The sequence below is a fragment of the Crinia signifera genome, chromosome 4 (assembly GCF_055691185.1).
Source record: "Crinia signifera chromosome 4, ASM5569118v1, whole genome shotgun sequence".
In the NCBI taxonomy this organism is placed as follows: Eukaryota; Metazoa; Chordata; class Amphibia; order Anura; family Myobatrachidae; genus Crinia; species Crinia signifera.
The window spans coordinates 193278593-193286838 of NC_139220.1; the positions used below are offsets into that span (position 1 = coordinate 193278593).

Below are 8246 nucleotides of genomic sequence, written 5' to 3' on the forward strand. Positions count from 1 at the left end.
CAGCTGTTGTGGAAATACACATCCCAGCATGCCCTGCAACAGTTGTAGCATAGCCACATAGCAAAACTGTAACAAGGCATGCTGGGATGTGTAGTTCCACAATAGCTGGGGGGGCCGCGAAGGTTCCCCATCCCTGCTGTAACCTGTCACTGCTGAAATCCATGTACCTGTACTAACTGCAGTCATAGAAATTAAAACGATGTTTGAACTTTTACCCAGTCTTGTCACAATACATTGGGCCTGATTCTGAGTAAAGCAAAAAAGAGCAAATAAGTGTATACCTGGACAAACCAGTTTGTAATGCAAGGGGTACAAATATTTTTATTTTATTTATTTATATTTGCATGAAGGGTAAATGATGACTAATTCAGCACATAGCCCACAAATGTTGGTCAGCTTTATTTCTACACATCAATTTTAGTTTGGGCATACTCCTCTCAGTTCTAAATCTCTGCACATTACATCTGCCACACCTGCAGTGCAATATGGTCTGTCAACATACAGTTACTTGCTATCATGTATTCAGTGTGATTGTGTGGGGCCAGCATTTCACTGCTTTGTTCATCATTTTAAATAATCCACCCCAAGGTTACACATTGAAGCTTTTTTTCTTTTTTTTATTCAGACCAGTGGTCGAAGTGGAAATTTTGAAGTGGGGGTATGGAAATTTTGAAGTGGGGGTATGGAAAAGTAAAGAGTGAATATAGTGCGCACCTTCGGACACCCCCCTGTCCATCAACGTCCCCTGCCAGACTGCCCCGTTGTACAGGGGTATTACAAAAGCACAATATGTGCTGCTGAGTGATCAGAGAGCATCCTGAGGGGGAAAAAAAAACTTTTTTTTTTATCTTCAGATTAAAGTGGGGGTATGCCATACCCCCGTATACCGCCCCACTTCGACCACTGATTCAGACTATAGATATTCTTCAGTCAAATAACGACGATCAAAATAACACCAATTAAAAAGGTCAGTTAAAAGTTAAAAACAAAGTATAGTAGTGTACATAAGAAAAAACAATTAAGATGCTTTGCGCTGCTGGATAAATGAGTTGCTGAATGTATTATACTAGTGTTCATGTGCACTGTATACTCAGCTAGGAATGAGATAAATATACAAATTTATGTAAAGAATCCGAAGGTTAAATTTACTAAAATGGGAGTTCTACTGAAGATGGGATGTTGTCCATAGCAACCAATCAGATCCTATCTGGTGCTAAATAAGTAGGATCTGATTTGTTGCTATGGCAACATCCCATCTTCAATAGAACACCCATCTTAGTAAATGTACCCATTATTCTCTAAGTTTTCATAACTACACCACACAAGGACTAAGGTCATAAAGATAATGTTATTTATTATCAGGGTCCTTTTACAAATAGAAAAAACACATGCAAGTTTACCCTTTATATTTTTCAGCTGCTAATTACTGACCATTACTTAAGGTTCTTTAACAAACTATCAAAATATCAGACCTGCTGCACTACCAAAGATACAGTATCTGTGTTAATAACAAAGATGTACGTAGATATCTCCAGTTGCACAAAACATGTACAAAAACATATTGGCTGTCTGCTGAATACTGTCTTGTGGTTTTGTGCAAGTTTCCCATCCCCTCATTTTTTATAGCCTCATTTTTGTCCGTGGTGGTCTGTGCTTACCTGGTAATGCAATAGTACATAACCTCAGTGTAGACAATCCAATGTTCTAAAATGTATTCATAGTATGTAAGGGGAACGTTGCTAGGAGTCAAGGTGTAAACCATAGAGGGAGAGGTTCTGCAACATATACTAATCTTTTAAATGTTGACTTACAGTAGCTTTCTTTGTAGAGTGTAAGCAGGAAATTGATTTGTTTAACTAGAAAATACTGGTAAATAACACCTGTGTTCTCTATTCTATATATACCTGAAGCAACCCAGGATGTTAGAAATTACAATACTATAGACATAAGTAAATGTTGGTTATTATTATCCCTTAATAGTAAATTACAAATTACATTAGGGAAACAGTAGTACAGTACGTATTATGCAATAATACATTTTTCCCAGTTAAATACAGTATATGAAAGAGTGTACATACAATACAGCTATCTTTGGACCTGACATGAAACTGATGCTATTGTTTGTATTAAAATGGATGTATAAATCGCATATGCTTATTTATTTTAGTGACTAGTTAAAAGTCTGTCAAAATGACAGTTTATAGTCCCTATCTGCTCCTACCTCCAATCTCTGAGTTCACAGCTCCGCCTGTCCTAATCCATGTAGTTTGAAACAGATCATTTTGGTTTTACTTTCAGCTAAGAAGTCATTTGGTCTGTAGACTGGCCTCTAGTGGTCACTGACATTACTTCACCTCAAAAAGGTGAGGAGGATTTAGCCTTTTATATTTTGTGATAGTTAACATAATTTTATAGCATACAAAGACATGGGTTTTTTTTGCAGTGGATAAATTACAGATGTATCGGGCTAGTATTCACAGTATCACTTGATGCCTGAAAATTTGTTTCAGTGAAAAAAGCCACCACAATTAAGTCTAATGAAGTAAAAATGCTAGAAACAGTGTAATCACTACTTGATGTTTGATTATTATGCTGTACCGTATTTACATATTTTAGTATGTAAAAAAAGATATGCTTTTAATGTTTACATTTAATTATTGCGTATTATTATAATTATTATAATTTTTATTAACAGGATTATATAGTGCAGAAAATTATGTTGTGCTTTACAAATGGAAATAGTGATAAAACAAACTGGGTAGTTACAATCAAAACCATAGGAAGGCCCTTTTTACAAGCTTACAGTCTATAGGGAAATAGGCATTGATACACAAGTATAGTTGTTGTCTATTGCATAATGGTCCACCAGTTGCAAAGGCTCATGGTAGGCAGAACCGTGACCCAGCAATGGGGTCAGGAATAGTGTTCATTCTAGGACCATGCACCTTGTAAAATGTATGCAGTTCCTCTTTCCTGCCTGTCTGTCTCTGTCTGCTTTGGTGCTTCTAGTAAAGTCTTGTCTGTGTTAAGCTACGTACTGCGAGCTGTGCGTTCTGTGCTTTGAGGTGCACGCTCCCACGGCACCTCATCGCATAGTACAAAAAATATGTGCTTGCACATACTTTTTATACTTTGTTTTCATCACATTGCATGCACAACGCATGCACAGGCAATGCAATGCAATGTGATCTGAGCTTGTTAAGCACGGAACGCACGCCCGTATCGGGGCGTGTATGGGCAGCAGTAGATGGACAAAACCATGTGCACTGCAGGTGGGGCAGATGTTACTTGTGCAGAGAGAGTTAGATTTGGGTGGGGTTTTACTTCAAAGTGAGATCTATATTGCAGTGTAAAAATAAAGCAGCCAGTATTTACCCTGCACAGAAACAAAATAACTCACCCAAATCTAATTCTCTCTGCACATGTTACATCTGCCCCCCTGCAGTGCACATGGTTTTATCCATCTAAGAAGGATTTTGTCAGAAAGAGTGAACTAGAATAAGGCCCAAAAAGTGGTGCTGATGTAACTGCTTGTGCTATTGCTACTATTTGTAGTGAGATTGACCATTCCTATTCTAGTGGCTGATTGGCATCACACCCCCAGACAGCGCCCTTTTTGCTCTACATTGGTAGTTTTTGTAGGTGTCGTGTTAATTTAGAGTGCCATTGTTGGCATCTAGGGCTATTTTAGCAGCCTTGTTCTTGTGTGATAACGGCCATCTCAGGAGCAGTGAATGCAGAAATATGTGCAAGCAGTTGTTGCAGAGAGCTAGAAAGGTTTTAAAAATGAATAGCATTAATATTTCTGCAGGTTTGAGGTGGACTTCAGTAACACTGAGTTTTAAGTAATGGAATAGAGCCTGCAGGTGATAAGGTTGTGATCTGAGAGTGGGAATGGTGTGTTTGTGAATTCAGAAACAGCATAGTTTTGTAAATACAACATCATGACAGTGACCCTTCTAATAAGCAGAGCAGTCTGTTCATTGGGAGAGTCCAAGAGAGCACGTTAGAGTGTCATTTGGAGGCATGAGCAGCAGATATTGGACTATCAATAGCTACAGTATAATGAAGTTACCCTTTATGATGGTGGAGATATCAGGTGATAGAAAGTGAGGTAGAAAAATCTTCCAAGAATTATATGGGTTGCCCAGGTGGGTGATAGATAGCTGCAATATGCAGTGGTAAAGGAGCGTAAGTCCTTATAATGCACTTTAAATGATGTTATGTACGTGAAGTATTGAGAGTAATATTTCACCCCAACCTGCTTTAATTATGCCAGGCCTGGACGTGTGTGTGAAGTGGTGAGCACCATGTGATAGTGCTGCAGGGGAGGCTGCGTCTGATTGTGTGAGACATGTTTTTGTTACGACCAATAGCTTGAAGTTGATAAGGTCGCCACACTAGGCGACTTTGAGCTGAAAGCAGCTCAGTTTTGTCTTTTGAGCTTCTCTCAGCAGAAGATGAGCAATGGGGTGGATGGCTTTCCAAAGCGTCCTGCTAAGAAGAGGTGACGCTAAGGTGCCCACACACTAGAACGATTTTTTTAGCCGATTGGCCGATTTCCGATATATCGATCAAATTTTTTACTGATAATCGGTCGAAAATCGGCCAAATGCGCGCTCCCGTGGATCTTTTGCTAAATCTTCTGATCCTACATGCTGGATGAAAGATCAGAAGGTTTAACAAAAGATTTATAAGAATGCACATGAGATCTTAACAGAAATCTTTGGTAAAGATGTGCGCTTCCCTGAAATCTTTGGTCCCAGACAGCTCTTAAGATCGCAGATCCTTCTAGTGTGTGGGCACCTTAAGGGTGAAGAGAGACATTTGTTGATTGTGAGGTTGGGTGACCGTGAGAGGGACAAGGGGGTGTGGCATGGATTTTTTTTGTAATGTCGCTAGCTAACAAAAGAAGAGAGAGATAAGAGTAGCTGTAGCAGGTTTGTACTTTTTATGGTGAAAGGTTCAGGATGTTATTGTTAATGTAGGAAGATAAGTCAAAATCTTAATAAGTGGGGAGTAATGTGTATAGAGGGTGGATTTGTAGGGAGAGTGAAGGATGTGATTGATTTAAAGATAATACCATGGAGAGAGATGCAAAAGAGCCATGTCTGGTACATGGTGTATTTGAGCAAATCTAGAGTTACTCAGGCTTGGCGTAAATTTACCAAAGCTTCTAAAAATTAAGAGGTGATGTTGCCCATAGCAACCAATTAGATTATGTCTATAACTTTCTAGGATGCAATGGAGAAAATGATAGACAGAATCTGATTGGTTGCTATGGGTAGCATCACCTCTTTTCACTTCTAGAAGCTTTAGTAAATTTAACCCTTAGGCCCCATACACACTAAAGGTCCATACACACTGGGAGATTATGCCCAGAGTGTATGGACAGCGATGACGGCTCTGTCAGCAGGGGGCGGACGGCTTTGCATAGCGCTGCGCTATGCAAAGCCATCCTCAAAGCCGCTCATCTGCTGGCAAAACCAGCAGATGAGCGGCTTTCCAAGCGATGCTGCGGGAGCGTGCATCTCCGCTCATCTTCGGGGCATACACACTGGGCGCTTTGAGCTGAAAGCCGCCCAAACTTGCTGTTTTGAGCGACTTTCAGCTCAAAGTTGCCCAGTGTGTATGGGCCTTAAGCGATATTTTAAACAAAATCTCGTTTCCCCAGTTTGAGCGATAGTTTAAATTATTGCTTAGTGTGTATGCTGAATACCGGCATACATGCATTCATTCTCCTGCGGGTTGTTAACAATGCTTTCCATCATTTGTCAGCACATTGGGCCTTAGTCTGGTCGATGCGTAATTTTCCGAATTCTTTTGGATGGCGTTTTTTAGCCGCATGTGCCACGCAAGGTCTATGCGCATGTGCCACGCAAGGTCTCCGTACTCGTTCTTACTAATACCGTACAGAAATGTGCACCGCATTCACTCGGGAGATATGGGCATATTATGGGCATCATTCGGAAGTACACAGGGGCGTAGTTTCAAAGTGCACTAATTATGGTAGGCGTGCATTCGGACAGAACACTGACTGCAAACGAACCAAAAGGTAAGAAATATGCGGTGTCCATAAGCAAGTATTTCTTTGCGGACACCACTCGGTCATGCGCTAGGCATTCGGAATGCCCAATCAGTACGGCCGCACCTGAACACAATACAATCCACTCCTTTACTCATTAATTACACTCTTTTCATTGCTTCAATTGGAACCATTGCAGCTTAAATGGACCATTACAAAACACACAAATATATGCTGAAAGGCAGGTTCCCATCCGTTCTGACGCGGTAAGACCGTGCAAACGCTGTAAGACTGTGCAGAATATGTGTGTGTCCACCGCACACGCAAGGTTTGGATGTCGTCCGTAAACATGCCCTGTTCTTAAAGTGTGAGTCCGTCCGTATGCGGAGGACCGGTGGGCGTTTCTTCATACGATGTCCGCACAGCGTGGCGTGCGGACCGCTCCGAAAGAATTCGGAAATTTACGCACCAACCAGAATAACCTCCATTGTTATCGAGGGCCATACTGAACCCTGCTGTCACTCTCTCAACCCAGCATCGACAAATGTGTATGCGCTTGCTGATGCTGGCACTGCTCCAGGTCCTTGTCGCGGCCAATATCTCCAGGTGCACACATGTAGTGTTTTCCCAGCTTTAGAGTGCAACAACTTGCAAAAGTTAAGCGCTCATATAACTGGTCATTCATCCGCATAAACTGGCCACCACCATCACAGAGCGCCTGTTCCCCATGACCCCTACCTAATGTGGAACCGGCTTCAGTGCGCTCCGGAGCCCAGGCAGCTTCTTAATAGAAGCTGTAAGCGCCGCACAGGGAGACCAGTGTCTCCCCTGTGCACAGTGAGCTGACAGGACGCACTTCTGTCAGCTCCTGCTGCGCTGTCAGTGTGAGGATTCAATGAGAATCCTCACACTGTGCCTACCTAGCTAAGTGTAAAAGTTAATAAAATAAAAAAACACCTAACTATCTCTAATCCTTCGGCTGCCCCTGCAGCCCTTTAGAATAGCACCGACTCCAGTGGGCACCTAACACGAACTGAAGAGTCTGGGATGAAGGGGGGAGGAGCCTACCCCTCTGAAAAGCTTTAGGATAGATGCCTGGCTCCTACGGACCCTCCTACATCCCAATGTTGAGCTGTGTCCCCAGGACCATTGAAAAGAGAAATATATATTCATGTGCTTGCACATGAATAAAAATAGCATAAAAATAGCATGCCCCTTCTCATAATAAAATTCCTGATTTTTTTACACCAAATAAAAAAAAACCCTTTATTTTAAAAGTTCACATTCCAGTTCACCACAAAAAGATGGCGATTGCTACACGGTGAAGCAAGACTAAATTAATTTGCCATCTGATCATTGAATACATTCACGGCGAATGACAGTGAAAAACTACGGCGACTATCAGAAGGCGAATTGTCCCTCATAGAGCACGTTGAATAGGGCGAATCACTTTTTCAGTAAAAAGATTCGCTTTACAGCACGAAAATAGCACACATTCGCCGTAGAACATGGTGAATCAGCGTCATTGAATACTGGGGATGCAGTTAATATCCCGGCGGTCGGGATCCCGGCGTTCAGAATCCCGACGCCGGAATCCCGACCGCCGAAATGCCGACACATTCTCCCTCCTGGGGTGTTCACGACACCCCTGGAGGGAGAATAAATTAGTGTGCCGAGCGTAGCGAGGCACCGGGCCCGCTGCGTGGCGAGCGCAGCGAGCCTGCAAGGGGGGGCGATCCACGTCCCCCCCTTGTCGGCATTTCGGCTGTCGGGATTCCGGCGTCGGGATTCTGAACGCCGGGATCCCGACCGCCGGGATTCAATACTGAATCCGAATACTGCCCTATGTCTTTCCCTATTCTGGTGACAGACAATCACAATATCGGACTTCAATCTGATCCGGCCACAGCAATGGAACCTTGCCGGTATTTGCAATGCATTTGAAACTCGCCAGGGCTTAGCTTCTTCACAGATAGCAGACTGCATTCCTATATAAGAAATTTGTGCGGAATGGTGGCTTTCTGCACGCTCCCTGTGGGGTGACACGCACACGGCGCCTCAGTTGCCACGCCAGCTCCCTGTCCCGGCTCGCCGCTCTAGTTCCGTCTCCGCTCAGCTTGTTTCTACTAACAGTTGTCCAACACAACACAGCAGATCACTCATAAAAAGAGGGTGGAGCAGGAGGGCGCGCGGCACGGCTGCCGCAAGGCGCTTCGGGACT

The 8246-nt window shown here is 42.9% G+C and overlaps 1 protein-coding gene across 1 annotated transcript in view; it reads right to left on the reverse strand.

Annotated features, from left to right (window-relative positions):
- Nucleotides 1-8165, reverse strand: part of LOC146074808 (uncharacterized) — a 71299-nt gene extending 63134 nt beyond the window's left edge. Inside the window, exon 1 of the mRNA XM_083183323.1 lies at nt 7977-8165. The gene's annotated coding sequence lies outside the window, so the exon portion shown is untranslated. The remainder of the gene's footprint in view (nt 1-7976) is intronic.
- Nucleotides 8166-8246: the final 81 nt, after the last annotated feature.